This window comes from Culex quinquefasciatus, chromosome 2, assembly GCF_015732765.1.
Source record: "Culex quinquefasciatus strain JHB chromosome 2, VPISU_Cqui_1.0_pri_paternal, whole genome shotgun sequence".
NCBI lineage: Eukaryota > Metazoa > Arthropoda > Insecta > Diptera > Culicidae > Culex > Culex quinquefasciatus.
The window spans coordinates 151,579,009-151,586,297 of record NC_051862.1 but is presented as its reverse complement, the minus strand read 5'-3'; the positions used below and the strand labels follow the sequence as shown (position 1 = coordinate 151,586,297).

At 41.8% G+C, this 7,289-nt stretch overlaps 1 pseudogene; it reads right to left on the bottom strand.

The window, feature by feature from the left end:
- Positions 1-2,734: 2,734 nt before the first annotated feature.
- LOC119766354 lies at positions 2,735-5,375 on the bottom strand (annotated as a pseudogene).
- Positions 5,376-7,289: the final 1,914 nt, after the last annotated feature.

Here is a 7,289-nt window from a genome sequence, read left to right as displayed (position 1 = left end):
TAACACCTTTTTTTCTTCTCTCCGCAAATCTTGAAAAAATGGTAAAGAAATCGGCAAACTTCAACCATAAGACGGACCTCAGCCCGACATTTGATCCGATCCCGACCCCGACACCGTAATCGGATGCACACAAAAAGAGTCATCAAAAAGCTTAAACCTCTATGATGTGTAAAGAAACGAGAGATGAAAAAAGCAGTCTGCCAGCTTGGAATCAGATTAAGATGGAGGCGATATGTCAGTATCATTGACATAATGTATCTTAATTTTCACAAAATGAACAAAACCGTCCCGACACTGTGCAAAGGTGAATACAAATTATTCAATAGAAAAAGAGCTAAGAAAAATGAAGCCCACGGACTCAACGAAAGCGTTATCAATATCGCCACAGGAAATCTTTGGGTGGAACAAAAATCGAACGATTTTTTTGGCACTTGATTGGGATATTTGGGTGAATTGTACATTTTTTTTAAATTTTGTAACATAATGAAAAAAAACTTCAACTTCATGAAAACTGAGGACACGGTTATAAAATACCTGAGAATTCTCAATAAATAACAAAGTTGTAACGATTTCAAGATTTTCAAAAAAATTGACTAAATTCCATTCAACCCCAATTGTCCCTTCTTCCCAAACCCACCGAGCTACAAAGTTTCAAAGCTTTTGATCCGATCTCTCCAATTCAGGGCGTCGTCATTGCATCTTCCCGTAGAAATCCACGGTTGACTGGACCTGGCCTTCCTTTGCACGGGAAGGTCAGGTCAGGTGTGATTCGCCTTCTACTGCCGTTCTCTCTCTCCCTATGTGTCGTGCCAAGCCAAGTCAAGCCAAGCAGAAACGATGTTCCGGGGGCCCCGTGTGAAGGGCCATGTCAGAAATTCGAAACAATGGCATTATTTGCCTCTTTAGCATCATTCTTCGCACTTTTGCCAGCGGCCACAGAGCAGACGGGTCTCGCCCGACATGCCCATGTCATTTCACTGTCGAACCGCCAAAGAAGCCCGGCTCCGCCATTGTTCCCGAAGGATTGTGTCTTCGCTCCATGGGAGATATCATCTTGGGTCGGATCAGGACGGGGAAAAGAAGGACATAATCTCCGGAGCTGTGCATTGGTTGAACAATGTTTGGGTGAACATGCTGTGGGAACTTGTGGTAGAAAATATTCTTGTGAAGATTTAAGTTGTGATCCTGTATTCATCTTTTATTTTATAAATTTTGGATTCGCTTAGTAGTGATGCCTTAGAGTTGATTGACTCTGTTGCGTCTAACAGTTTTAAAATTTAATATAGCTTTAACAAAAATACACAACAGGAACAAACGTTAGAGGCCAATATTTACCCAATAACGGAACGCACCCTGCCCATCGCAACCACTATGATATCAATTTTCCTTTCGATTTTAACTAAACCTCCAAAAATTAAAGGCATTGAATCGTGTTGTCAAAGCGAGAAGACTAAACATCAGGATCCGATCCGTTGTGAAATATGACTCCTTGATGGGTTCGAACGAGCACAAACGGATGATGGCTCGAAATGAAAACAGTTGTTCCTGGTTTTGGGGACCCCAAGAAGGATAAACAAAAACCGTGTTTCGGGAAACTTGAAACCGTTGGTGGTGGCGAAAGCAAAACATCCTAGTCCGGCAAACAAATGCGGTTCGGCTGATTTAACACGACGGAAATGTTTGCAAGGTTTGGTTATTGGGTTGTTTGTTGTATAACTTTAAACGTAAATTAGATTATAAAAACAGTAAAACCAAATAATATGTAATAAAGTACAAAAAAAAACTACATATAACTTATGAAAAGAACTCAATTTCTGTATTTCCTCCAGATTTCTAGAAAATAAACACACGATTTTGAAAATTACTTAAAATCAGTTTTGTTAACATATCAAACTATCAGCTCTCAGCAACTACATTATCACGCCTGAATATTCATGCCCCAAATACAACTGCTCTCCTCTCCGCATTGATACTCTCAGCGCCGACCATAGCCGAACACGTTTTTGTGTTTACACACTCGTGTTTGACATTCTTCTTTTCTCTCTCATTCACGCTATCACGATCATTCCAACAACGTTCAACCAAAAAAGCCGTCACAAAACCAATTTCGCAAGCGCAGTTTTACGGGACGTCATAAGTGGTCGGCTCCTAATCGCCGTCTCGCGTTCTTGTATTGCAGTTTTCGGAGAGATTGAGAGACTCAGCGGTGAGAGCGCATAGTCGAGGAAAGGGGGAGAAGTGATAGAGAGAGAATGCCATCGTAGGGAATCACGTGACACACGAGTCGCTACACCCAGAACTGGGCATCGGCATACGAGAGGATAAAGAGCACGATTCGGTAGTAAAATGGTACTGTATGCGGACGGAGAGGATAAATGCCGAAATTACCGAGAGTACTTTACTAATGGTTCATTTTCCAAAAAAGTTCATCCATAGACTAATAAAAGACTACTCAGTGGGCTCTGAACCATGACTCAACCTTTTTATGACCCCTCGGCACGGCCGGTTCACTGTCAAACATGACAGATCGAAATGTCAACAACTGGCAGCTCTGACTTTGACATGACATTTCGCGCAATGTTATTGTTTATGTTTTTGTTTTGATTTAGACGGAACCAGGATCCGGATGAGGACGATGGGCCATGTTCCGGATGAGGAGGGGATCCCGAGCGAAATCCCGAGAGTGGTCGGTTCTAGACAAGAAGCGGCTCTCGATCGAGATCATTGTGGGATGTTAATCGTCTTCTTCCCAAAAACGATCCACGTGATCACCGTCGGGTTTGCCAAGCAAAACCGGCGCGGGCCACCTCCGGTTAATACCGCCGTCCGGCTTCAGCTGAAGAAAACCGTCCTCCTCCTACCCGGAATTGTCACACTGAAAGGCAAGAATGTGCACCTACTTCAAAAACCTCAAATCAGCCAAGTTCTTTGCCCTGAACCGTCAACTTGGCATTCCGAACCCCAGCGATAACGTCGTCAAACAAAAATTTGTTCCCGAACCAGTTTCACCGACAATCCGTACGACCGCCCAGTGCACCTCCTTCTCCGTCACCTATAGGGCGAACTGTACGCGGAGGTCAGCACAGTTTGTTCCACTTAGAGGGAGCCCCCAAAAAGGAAGCCCACTTCGTCCCGGAACTGAGACCCACCGAAGTCGCTAAGTTCAAGAATCCTCAGGGGTCATGGGGAAAAATTCCTTCTTTTACTTTGGTAAATACAAAGAAAACAAAAACGACGATAATTTTTATCATGCACTTGAAAGTTTATTTTCAATGGTTGGTTACAACGGTTACAGCACTTGTTCACATAGTTCTTGACAAATTCCTCGCCCTTCCGGATGTTTTTCTTCAGCTCCGATATGTCCTTCTTCAGCAGCTCCTGTCCGTAGGCGTTCACCTTGGGCAGACCAAGGTTCTTCTCGAGAACGTTCTTGCCCAGCAGCAGCAGCGTGGAGAAGTAAGTGACGAGCGGACGAACGCGCACTCAATCACGTCCTTTTTGCCGTTCATGGCATGGGCCATAGCGAGGGCAAAACGGTTTTATCCCTTATCCCCGAATCCCACTTTCCCGAATCACATATCCCCGAAAATCATTTCCCCGAAAATTCCACATCCCCGAAAATCATTTTCCCGAAAGTGCCACTTCCCCGAAAACCATTTTCCCGAAAATTCCACATCCCCGAAAATCGTTTTCCCGAAAATTCCACATCCCCGAATGTCATTTACCTGAATGACCATATTACCGAACTGCCGTTTTCCCGAATTTACATATACCCGAATGGTTACTTCACCCAAAAATCAAATTTTCCGATGACCTAAATATAAACTAAATTGTTATTTAGGATTTTTATATAAAAGGATGACGTTAATATTAAATTCTCCTACGTGTTTTGTAAGATTAAAAAAAAACCGCAGAAGGCCATTAATAAACCACACGGACACTTCAAGAGTGCGGGGTATTGAGATCATCCACGTTCCATAAAAAAAGATTTTTTTTTGTAGAGGCCATTTTCAGCAAAGGACAATTTTCCAAAACGGTATCTACGTGGTAAGGATAGAACAGCAACGATAGCTTTATGTGAAGACTCGATGCGCAGGATTCAGTTTGTTCTAGATTTTGTTTAACTGAACTAATTTGTCTTGAACAATTAATTTTTATTTTTGTTACGTCCAATTCGAGTTCTGCGACCAACCCTTTTAATCTTATCTAAATAGTTGATTATTGAATTACAAAAAGCATTTTTTGAATATTTCATCGCCGCCATTTTAGATTTAAAATTACTAAATCACTTTAAAGTAGTTTAGGAGCTATACTTAAGCTCGACAGCTGATTTTGGTTGCCAAGGTCCCGAGTAACAATTACAAATTTTTGCGGTAGTCGGGCCTGAACGTGTGTCAAACACGTTCTGACCTGAAATCCCTTTGGCCAGTTGTCGCACTTACATCAAGTTGAATATTCAAAATCCAAGTGAAGCTCGGAATTTTTTGAACGTTCAATAGAGTAATCTACGTTCGTTTGTATTGCGTGTACGTACACAAAAATTAAGTGAGGTTAAATTTTGTCAGCCAGCAAAATCAAATGGTGCACTAGTGTGCGTACGCGAAACGTCATGAAGCTCTATTGTGGACATGATACTTTATTGATCGTTACTTCGAACCCGGTCAGGCGGGTATGGCCGTTGTCCAGAACCGCGCGCGGTTCTGGGCAACGGCCATACCCGCCTGACCGGGTTCGGGGAAGTGGCGTTCGGGGAAATGGTCGTTCGGGATTATGGTCATTCGGGAAAATGATTTTCAGGGATGTGGAAAATTAGGGGAAGTGGCCATTCGGGAAAATGGTTTTTAGGGGAAGTCGCCATTCGGGGATGTGGCCGTTCGGGGAAATGGATCGTTCGGGGAAATGATTTTCGGGTAAATGACATTTCGGGAATGTGTCTTTTCGGAGATGTGGCATTCAGGGAAATGTCTCTTCGGGAATGTGGGTTTCGGGGAAATGTCATAGATTCGGCAAAACGGGCTTCGGCGTAGGCCGTCGTGAGAGTGTCCGCACCGGCACCGGTCTTGGTCTTGAGGACCTCCTGAATGCGTACCGCCAGGGTGGCAATCTTGTCCTGGGGAAGCTCACTGGGATAATGGTCTGGCCGGAGTGGCCTCCGATGACCGGAATGTTGACCGGAAATGTTGACCCGCCGAAGTCGACACCCTCACCGATGAACGTGTTGGGACGGACAATGTACAGCATGGAAATGCAAACGCGCACTTCGGTTCCAAAAATCCGGCCTTTGGTAGAGTGTCGCAGGCAATCGTTACCATCGAGTTGTCTAGATTCGAGATGATCAAATCATCCGGCGGCAAGGTCGCGGACGATTGAGGTGTTCGTATTGAACAGATTTCGCTTACGAGGAATGATGACAAACAGCAATCATCTGGAAAAGAGAACACCAATGATAAACTGATAAAATGAGCATTTATTTTAAAAGCTAAACATTACCTTAAAAACCAAACACCAGTCAATTTCGCTCGTTGCGCCAAACAAAAATCCCTGCACAGCTGATTGACTCATTTGCAGCCTGCCTTGATCGCTAAGCAAAACAAAAACAAACAAGATGCGCGCGTAAATCAGCACAAAACGAAATCGAAAAAACCAGGGCCCCGGCGATGGCGCTATATGAGCTACCGAACAACATTGGCAATATGGCGTCGTTTGTTTACAAACATGGGATTGTTTGTGGACGAACCGAAAAAATTTCTTTTTTATAAAAAAAATCTATAACCATTGTGCAATAACATTAAGTCTTACAAAACAGACAAAATTTTGTTAAATTTTAGACCAGAATTTGTTTTGTTATTATTTTTCAATTCAACCTCTTTTGTCGAGATTCTGATCAAGAATGCTTATCAAATCATCGTACCTTTAGTGTATCTTTAATTTTCACATCTATTCGCTGTAGATTCGTGTTTAAATTTTGAAATTTAGCATAAATTAAAATAAGTTGCAAAATTCCCAACAACAATTTCCACATCACCCGTGCGGGAAACCGATAATGGGGTAATTCATGCGTTCCAAACTGTCAAAATTCCAAAACGTCATTGCCAATCTTCGGTTCGCTGCTTTTGTTCGTGTTTGAAGTTTCGGGCCGAGACTCTGGAAAAAACCAGCGCTGCCAGGTCGATCTGTCATACGAGGGGCGAGCCGATGTGTGGTTCAACGTGGTACTCGCGGTTCACAGCTTATGAGTCATACTTTTTGAAAAATTTTGTTCGGAGTGTTTAGTCTTTAATTAGTCTATGGTTCATCTATCAAAAAAAAAGTACCGGTACCGAGACTCGAATCCAAGACCTTCGGCATATTGAACCGTGCCTTTGCCGTATGGGCCACCATGGTTCGGTGACTGAGTGACGGTCGTTTGTCCATATAAGCCACTCATAGGATGAACTGTTCCAATGAACGAATGAACACGCGAGAGGACTATACTCTCGCAATATAGCACTTTCCTCACGTTTATTTTCGTGAGGACTATCCCCTCGTTCTTTAACTTTGGATGTATACTCTCTGATGTTTTGGTGCAGAGATAATCAAATGACAGCTTTTTATCACTCATTTACAACACTCCTTAAAATTGATGAAAATGCAAATGCAAAATGATATTCATGCGAACAGGGGCAGTATAGGACCTTATCAAGTAAACCTCTAGATATGTGAATGCTTTTTTGATTAAAATACAAAATATTTTTTGTTCCAAAAATATATTTTTTTTTCATAATTGAAACCGAATTTTGCCCATCACAGCGTTGATTGCTGGAAATATTCACCTACTCTTTTTGAAGAGTTAGGCTCGGTAGCTACGTATTTTATTATTTTTAACAATCATTACTGTTAGCACTTTGCAGGTTGGCAAATCCCAGTGAGCTAAGCTCTTTTAAGGGATTTTGTTGCCATTAATTACATTATGAAATAACTCAGTCTCTTTAGGCTCGATTATCCGAAGTTCTATTATCAGAACGTTTTATTATCGAAGTTGTTTTGAAACCCCATTTAAGTCAAATTTGAGATGTTGATTTCTTGTTACTTTACTAAATGCGTTTTCTTTATATTACTAGCATCAAATTTTAAAACAACCTATGAGTCATGGGATTCCTATGCAGATAGAAGATTTAATCTAGATTTCGTCTAATTTGCTGCACTTATTGTATAGAAAAGAAATATATTACTGTTTTAAGGTTTGACACTTACCTTAACGAAAAATTACATTTAAGTAAGGAAACAAATATTCCACTAAAAATCAATTC